The sequence below is a fragment of the Anser brachyrhynchus genome (genome assembly GCF_964034855.1).
Source record: "Anser brachyrhynchus genome assembly, chromosome: 1".
In the NCBI taxonomy this organism is placed as follows: Eukaryota; Metazoa; Chordata; class Aves; order Anseriformes; family Anatidae; genus Anser; species Anser brachyrhynchus.
This window is the reverse complement of record NC_137694.1, coordinates 120,231,892-120,240,718: the sequence shown is the minus strand read 5'-3', so window position 1 is coordinate 120,240,718 and position 8,827 is coordinate 120,231,892. Positions and strand designations below refer to the sequence as shown.

At 42.0% G+C, this 8,827-nt stretch overlaps 1 long non-coding RNA gene across 1 annotated transcript; it reads left to right on the top strand.

The window, feature by feature from the left end:
* The first annotated feature begins 2,506 nt into the window (after positions 1-2,506).
* On the top strand, positions 2,507-6,670 carry LOC308176671. Its single transcript, XR_013938465.1, has 4 exons — positions 2,507-2,766; positions 4,461-4,562; positions 4,977-6,417; positions 6,561-6,670. It is a non-coding gene; the product is annotated as an uncharacterized lncRNA (long non-coding RNA).
* The last annotated feature ends 2,157 nt before the right edge of the window (positions 6,671-8,827 follow it).

The window sequence follows — 8,827 nt, the reverse complement described above, 5'->3', positions numbered from 1 at the left end:
GATTGCCTTGTATCTGAAAACTACAATGAAATTAAACCTTAATTGGCTGTTTAAATGGGGTATGATATAGACCTTGAGGGCTTAAAGATATGTATCCCAAATTGTTTTCAGGTTTACTGTGAGGATATACACCGGGGATGATTAAAAGAAAATTCAGCAAAATCTATTCCAGGGAAAAGCCTGATCATTTAGTATGATGTCATTACTGAAATTAAAGGAGGAAAGCTAAGGAACATTTTCCGTGCACTGTCTCCCATTTCCTCCCTCTGGGATGACAGGTCATAGCTTATTTATGCATCACAGTCTCTCCTAAGAAAAGTGAAAATAAACAGCCAAAATAAATAGATGAAAAGCGGCGACATAAGCATTTACTCATTTCTTGCAAGCTCTCCTAAGGGAAAAACCTAAACCTGTCGAAAATGTTAATAAGAAGGGTCAGGAGGAAGAAACAGAAGCAAGCAAGTGCCCATGGCTCCATAGACAGGTTTTGCAAGCTATATGGTAAGCAGATGCATGCCCAGAGAGGCGTAAAATGTTCCAGTCTCACTTTCCAGGGAGTGCTTAGGAGCACACACACCCCCGGGTGTACGTGGCCCTGAGTCTTCGAAGGAACTTCCAAGGCAAACAGTTATCACATTCCATATTTCTCATAAAGGCAGCTTTTAACAGAAGCCCCACTCTTGGCCTGGCCCCCAGGAACCTGCTCAGTGACTCACCTAAGTGGAGCAGATCCCTCTGCACCACGGAATTTCCTGGAAAGAAGCTCAAGGTATAAAATTATTGTAGAGCCTCGAGTGCCTGCACTGTGCTCAGCTTTGTCTTCAGATGCTAAATAGCAGGGTAGTACCATTGCTGCATGAAATAAAATGCATGCTAAACCAATCCATGGCTTCCTGTACTACTGCAATGGTTACAGAGGTTGCAGCTACCTTGGGCCATATGGTCTGGAGGGATTTTGGTGGCATGAGATGGAGGGCAGCTGGCATGGACCCCCAGCAGTTCTTCACACCAAGACTTTTTCTAGGTGTGCTCTGCTGTCACCAATGTTGTGCTTACAGTATATAGGACTGTTTCAGGAGAGGTAGGTGGAAGGATGGAAGAACGGAAAAGGAAAAATTAGTGCATAAACTGCTCTTTGCAGAATGGATCACGAGGTGATTTTGAACCACAGTCTTCCCTGTGGCAAGTGGCTCCATCCTCCTCACCATATACCCAGGCCACGGAGAGCCCCCCTCTCTTAATAGAAGAGCTATTTTGGTTTTGCTCTTGCTGGGCAGAACACAAGCAGCACCTCACTGTCAACAGCCTGCAATAGCATCATGGACTTTGAGAGAAAGCAAAACCCTGTCCTTGGGCCCAGTGCCAGGATCATCAGCTGAGCAGTGTGCAGGGGCTTGCCAAACCTTCCTAGCACCTTCCCAAGATTAGGGCATGCCTTTGGAGCCTGCAACAGCTCCTAGCCACACAGGGCTCTTTGGCAGCTATCATGACCACAATGCCTGTCAAATTCACGGAAATGCTAATTACTCGCCTGTGAGGAAATTCAAGCTAAGGTTAATTGGTACAGAGCATAAAACAGAACTTTACTTTTTGGAGGTACAGATCATCCCACAGTTCCATCTCTTGTGGATGAAATTCTGGCAAGGACATAGTCAATCTCCAGCCTGGCTTTTCAGGTGCTTCAGTGTGTTTGATTATATACTCCCCATATCAGAATAAAGGCAAAACACTTAAACAGGGTGCCGAATAGATGAGTCATCACTTTCGCACAATTGGCCTAGAATGAACCATTTTTGCAGTAACTTGCCACTTACTTCTGTTTTCCTAGTTCATGCCTCAGTTAAATCTATCCCATGATCAAGCTTAGTGATTTATATGAGTAGATTGGTATCCTCTTCCTACAGAATAGGTATCTGATCTTTCAGATTTTTTTCTCATTGCAGAATTAATAAAAGTGAAATACTTTTCCTAATAGTTTCATAATTGTGTCTCAGTGTTTGCTTAATTTTTGTTTAAATAAAAGTCTGTAGTTCTGTAGGATATGAATGCCAAGTATATTACAAACCTCAAAGAAGAGATCTCAGAAAAACAAATTTAAATAACATTAATGTCAAGAAAAGTAATTCTGATTGCTATATTCTCTATCTGTCATGACTAGACAGATGAAAATCTATGATAACAATTTTCTCTTTAAGGTTATTTTCTTTTATTTATTTTTATTTATTTATTATTTTTTAACAAGCTCTGTACTAACTTTCCTCACAGAATGACTAACAGAAATATGACCCTTGTGCACCTTTTGTAGTTAATTCATTAGGTCAACTCTAACCACTAAGCCCCTTGTCAGGTTATTTCTATTAGTGATAAGGAGCAATTAACCTTAAAACATTGAAGCCAAGTAGATGAGCCTATTCCACAAGGTCTCTTAGCTCCACCCTTGTTAAGTGAAATCTGCCAGCTGTGGATCATTTGACCTTTGCTATATAGGAAGCATGAGCAGTTAGGGGGAATTGACTGCATTAGGGGAGTTTGAGGCTTAGGTTATCTAGGGTGCTTTTCCCTTATGGGGAGGTAGACTCAGTGTTCCCTAGTAGGTTGTTTTTTCTTCTTTGTGTTTTCTACCATCTCTGTGGAATAGTTTTAGAGACTCTATGAGCTAGTTACACTGGTGGTGCCTTCTCAATACAGTAAAACCCTGGTGGTGGTACTATTTCACTGTATAAGCTGTGAGCTTGTTAGAAGTGATTCAAGTTCAGAAGCTGGCAGGTAAGTGTTTCTGGGTTCTACAGTTGTTTAATGTTGAGGAGTTTGAGTGCTTCCTTCACCTTGTCTGTTTTCAGTGAAATTACTTACATGGATTCTAAGCTCCATTCCCAGCCCTAAAAAAAAAAAAAAGCTCAAGAGCATACAGGTAAGCCTGACTTTGAAGAATGTTCTTAAGTATTTGTTAAGATTGAACAACAGCCTGTGTGAAAAAGGTGCCTTAATGTGAAGTCAAATTTTGCCTTGTGGTAAGTAGAAATGGATTTGGATAGATACTGGTGGCGTTATCATTGCTTTCACTAAGTGGAAATTGTGAGAATGTGCTGTTCATAAAAGAAATGCTGTTTTCACAATATGCAAGTCAAAAGCCTTTAAGTTACTGGAAGTTATAGCTTCAAGGAGATAACTTTAAAGAAAGCAATTATTGCTGGACATCCCCCCTGACCCCTCCATAGATTGGCTCCCTGAAGAAAAAGCATGAAAGGTGTAACTGTTAATACCCTCTGAGGTAGGGTCAGGGGAAGATGTTTTTTCCCACTTGTTCACTTTCCCTTTCTTCTCCTCCAGTAGAGTTATGGTACCTTTCTAAAACTTTGACTTTCCTTGGGCTGTTCAGACAGGCATGTTCTTATTGTTATGTCTCTTGAATGCACTTCAGGTTTTGTCAAAGGTTAAGCAAATACTTAAGTGTCATCCAGATATGTGTCCTGAGGTGTAGGATAGTTATGAGTGGCTGGGAGAGTGGGAGGATATGGACAGGCATCTAGACCAGTGGGCACCTCTAGTGCTTTGGAAATTCACTCCAAACAACTGCAAAATCCTAAAAAATGGGTGGAGTGCTTGAAAAAGGTGTGTTATCACCCTGGCAGTACCAGACATACACAAATCACTGCAACGTGCTGGGGCTTTGCCTATGCTTTCTGAGCTGCATTCAATGCCAATATAACCCCTGAGACAGGCCCAGTGGCCAGTCCAAGTCCTAAAACAGGCCCCAAGGCTGAGCCAGGGAAACAAACTGTACCGGTGTCAGTTGCACCCATAACAAAGATGAAAAAATGGTTTAGAGAGTCAGATCATTTAGAATGCAAAGAAACTCCTGTTAAGACTAGGTATGGAGAAGATGAGGCCGGGCCATCAGAGGAACAGGAGGATGAAGATGTCACAAAAATGACAGCAACTACCCGAAACCTATACCAGCTACAAGATGTGCAAAAAGATTTTGGTTGTTGTATAGGTGAGCAGCTTGTCACCTGGTTGCCCCGGTGCTGGGACACCAGATCCAATTGTCTGGAATTAGAGGGCAGGGAAGCCAGGCGGCTGGGATCCCTTGCTAGAGATGCAGGCATTGACAAAGCAACTGGAGATGGAACACCAGGCTACAGCCTCTGGAGGCATCTCCTGACAGCTGTGAAGGAAAGGTAGAAAGGAAGAACTACCAGGCAAGTGGACCACTGTGGAGAAGGGAATTCACCTTATGGGAGGTACCTTATAGGGACCTAGACAATGAACAAATGTCCACAGATCCAGATGAAGTCAAGTGTACTTGACCCATGTGGTGGAAGTTTGTATGGAGTGCACCATCACTATATGCCAGCTCATTGGCAGTAATGACCTGGAAAGAGCATGAGGAACCCACAGTGGATGAATTGGCAAAACAACTCTGATAGTACGAAGAAAGTCTTTCCTCTTCCCTACAGGCCTGCATCTCGGCTGTGGAGAAACATTCTGAAGAGGTCCACCAACTTCAAGAGAACTTATTTTCCTCCCCAGCTGTACAGACCAGTGTCTCAGCTATCGGGGTAAGCATCCTTCTGTGCAAGGAAGATGATAGAGTGGGTACACACCACATGCCACCCTGTGGTTTTAACTACATGACCATGGAGAGGACATAAGAAAATGGGATGGAAAATCTAATTCGAACCTAGAGGCACAGCCCCTGGTCCCTGGCCCAACAGCAGCACTCACAATTCGTCACCATGCTTTCACCTGTGGTCTGCAAGCAGTGTTTTTTCTTAGGAGAAATATGCACTGGTCTTTGCTTTCTGAAACAACTTTATTTAATTCTTTCCTCCTTGCCCTTTATTTTTTCCCTCAGATATGCTGCAGATCAGCAAAGGGGAGATGACATCCTGCCTGAGTACCTGAATACCCCCTGGTTGGAGGGGACTCTGTCCTTATCCACAGCCTTAACCTCTGCCCTTTCCTTTCTGTAGGTTTGAGGACTCTACTGTGAACCTGGCATGCACTCTCTCAAGCACCCTCTGCTTGAAACAGTCCAACGAGGCTGATTTGGAGCCCTCTCAGATGTGTCAGTAGTCTCTCATCTTACTCATTTCCTGTTCCACAGCCTTACCCTATGTGAAATACCTGAACTCTTCATTCCCGATGACTTGAACGCATCACACTCTGAGGCTGCACTATGCAGAGCTTTTGAAGAACAGTAATAATGAAACCTCTCTAGTGCTTTTTATCCAGCATGTAAAACCCAACCTTGTGGCGGTTTTATCATCTCTTCCCTAGCCAGGCATGAAACATGAACACACAAAACGGTTGAGTGCTCTGTTCCTCAAAGCTATCTTCAGTCAACAAACCCCTGCTACCAATAAGGGATTAAAGTCACACTTTTTGTGACAAAGACAACTAGAAATTGTCTATAACGCACTCAGAACAGCTTCTTCTGCTTGTGGTAGAGGAAGAGGGGGGACTTAAATGTGAGGTGGCCCTCACACTTCAGAATCTGTGCTCCTCTGGACTTTTCTCTGATCTCCATGCAGCTGACATACTACAAAGTTAAGGCCTTCATGCTACTGTGGTAGGCAGTTTTTTTGTGATTTTTTACTCCTCTTGGATGACTATTTGCATTGGTACAGTCAATGTTAAATGTTTTGAGAGGAAAAGATTTGTATTCTGACACTTGCCTTTCACTGCATCCACACAGTTGTTCTGCTTATAACAGTTTCTGCATGGAAAAAAAATGCTTTAGAAGTACATGACTATTTTTTTCCATCTTCAAAGAAGCCAGTTTCACCCAGAGCCTTATTAATAGCGTAGGTGGAAGTGGAACTCTAGCAGCAAAAGCCCAGCAGGCATAATATGCTTGTTTTTCTTTTTTTCTTATTAATGCTAATCCCACATTGCTTATTGCTCTTTTGGAAGAGTCTGATTAGAACAAAAAGAACTGATATTAGCATTAATTGAGAAAAGTTAATCTCACAATGCAGACAGGTAAATGACCTGCTTGGGACAATGAAGAACTGTGATGAAAATCCAGATCTTTGCTACCATTTTCAGACAAAGGTACTACAGACTGTTAATTCTGCAATATGCATTATTAATTATGCATCTATAATTCTGCTACCAACAAAACAGGATTACTTCAGAATCATTTTTTCTTTTACTCTTTCTGTTTTATTAACAAGTAGTGATAGATGATAGCTGAATATCTACAAACTTTCCATGCTTTTCTATCCAATTACCAGATCTACCTCTGGCAACATGTATGTAGATTCAGCGCTGATCCCCATGATGTCAGTCTCTATTGAATTTACTGAGATTAGACCATGGCTTTTCATTTCCAGCTGTCGGCTGAGGAATGTGCTGAACAGGCTGACCAACAGAAGTGCTCATTTTTTCTGTCATTCAGAAATTGTGAAGGTAAAATAAAATGAACCTTGCAAGAATGGTAGCCCTTAGAGTTATTGGAGTAGATAAACAGGGCTCCTATTTTAATTTGCTGCAAAGCCTGTGGAAAATAATAGCATTTGAACTGGATGTTTGGTTACCCTTTAGCTCTGTAGATGTCTCTATTTTGATCTGCCTCTGAAGAGCAACATCATCAGAGTACTGGTGCAGGCGGAGCCATGTCCTACAGCCCTCCTGGTGGGACCATACTTCACTTCTGCCTTTTGTACACTCTCCAAAGTGAGGTGAGATACCTCCAGTTAGACATCTGCTGGAGAACAGAAAGCTCATGGTACCATAAGGACTCATGTCAGGAAGACCTCCAAAAGGATGAGTTTATCTATTGTCTACATGGTTTCCCATGACACAGTGCACTCCCTTGCTTGGTTGATGAGCCGAGAGGGCCATTAACTGGAACATTACAGAAATTAATTATGCATAAAATCTGCAGCCTTGATTTGTGCATAAAGTATTCCAAGCTTAATATAATGTTACCGAAGAGTTTTGTTTTACATTAATAGACTTAATTAACTATTTCTTAAATAACTGTGAAAGCAAATGTGGTAAGTTAACATGGCCAGCCACCAGACCCTCACCCAGCTGTTCTCATACTCCTGCTCCTCAGCAGGACAGAGGGAGAAAGTACAATGATAAAGCTCATGAGTCAAGATAAGGCTAGAGAGATCATTCATCAGTTACGATCATGGGCAAAACAGATTTGACTTGTAGTAGATTTATTGAACTTATTGCCAATTAATAACAGGGCAGGATAATAATTAAAAAAAAAAAAGGGGCAAAACTAAAAACATCTTCCCCCCCCATCCACCTTCTTCCCAGGTTCAATTTCACTTCCATTCCAACACTTTCATTTCCAACTCTTCTACCTCCTCCTCCTCTCTGCACAGTGCCAAGGAACAGTGAGTGGGGGCTGTGGTTGGTCCATAGCACTTTTCCTCTGCCACTCCTTCTTCACACTGTTCCCCTACTCTGGTGTGGAGTTCCTCCCACGAGATACAGTCCTTCACAAACTGTTCTGGCATGGGTCCATACCAGATGTGCAGTCCTTCAAGAATGGACTTCCACTGTGAGTTCCCCATGGGCTGCTGAAAAAAAAAGCATAGAAAAAAAAGGAACAAAATTAAAATATGCCATAAGTTTTTCCCCACCTTTTTTTTTCACCACTAAGACTTTAAGTGTTCACTTTAATCCCCAATTTCTGATCAGAACATTTATTTTATGCACAACTTTAGCATAGAAATCATCTGCTGGATTGCTTTTGCTTCCTCAGATTAATTCTGAAGAATAGGGCCTTGACATTTTTCTTAGTTGTCCTTTTGAACTTTCACATTATAATTCATAAAACATTGTGATCAAATCCTAGCATTTTTACTGTTTTATTTTACAAATTTTTAAAGAAGCCCTAACAACTTTCTTATCATCCCTCTGTTATTGTAGGGCTGAACGCTTCTTATTTCCACCTTGGTCCCTTTGCTAAAGAAACCTCACTGAAAGCAAAGGTATTTTCACCTGGCAGAGAGTTACGTTTGCCCAGATAGATGGCTTTGAGGATCAAAAATAGCTAGTGGCCAGCTGTCTTAGGGTGAGGTGGAGGCAGGAGGTGGGTCACATCTGTCTGTACACATCTGTGGGCATCTTATTGCTGCCCACAAAAACCATGCCAAGTGCATTTTTTTCCCGTGGAAAGTAAAAGTCACGCAAAAGAACTAACAGTCTTGGCTGTATCACTTTTCAGAGGATTTTGTTATGACTGTTAGCAAGGTTTGAATACCCCTCCTCTTTCATCCTACCTATCTGCTGAATACATGAAAACATGATGTTGCCTACACTTTGGCGTTTGCTGGCCTTATGGAGATACAGTCCAACAACAACAACAAAGCACAATGATGCTAAAGGAGTTGGCACTAAATAGGATGTTCAGAAGGAGACAGTGAAAACCAAGAACATCCACCCCAGTATCCTCTGGGGAAGGTCCTGGTACAGATGTCACCTGCGGGCCTCTCATGAGAAGAAAAAAAAAAAAAAGACAGGAACAGCTAGAGTGTAGCTAATAAATAAACAGGAAGAGACAGATTCTGAAGGACAGCCCTTACCTTTTTTTATTTCTTTTCTTTTTTTGAGCCCTTTTATGGCCACGTGCTTCCTGCAGGAATGAAGGACCAGTTAAAATCGAAGAATCACTTCATAATTCAGCACCATGACAGAACATGAATATATTTCCGCAGACTGAAGCCTTCTGAGACCTGGAGAAATTGTGGTTTGGCCCATGCTGCCTTCTCATTATGGTTATTTGCTTATGGTAGCATTCACACAATTCCAGACTGACAATCAGGCACTGTTTCTGCCTCACTTACAGCCAAGCAAC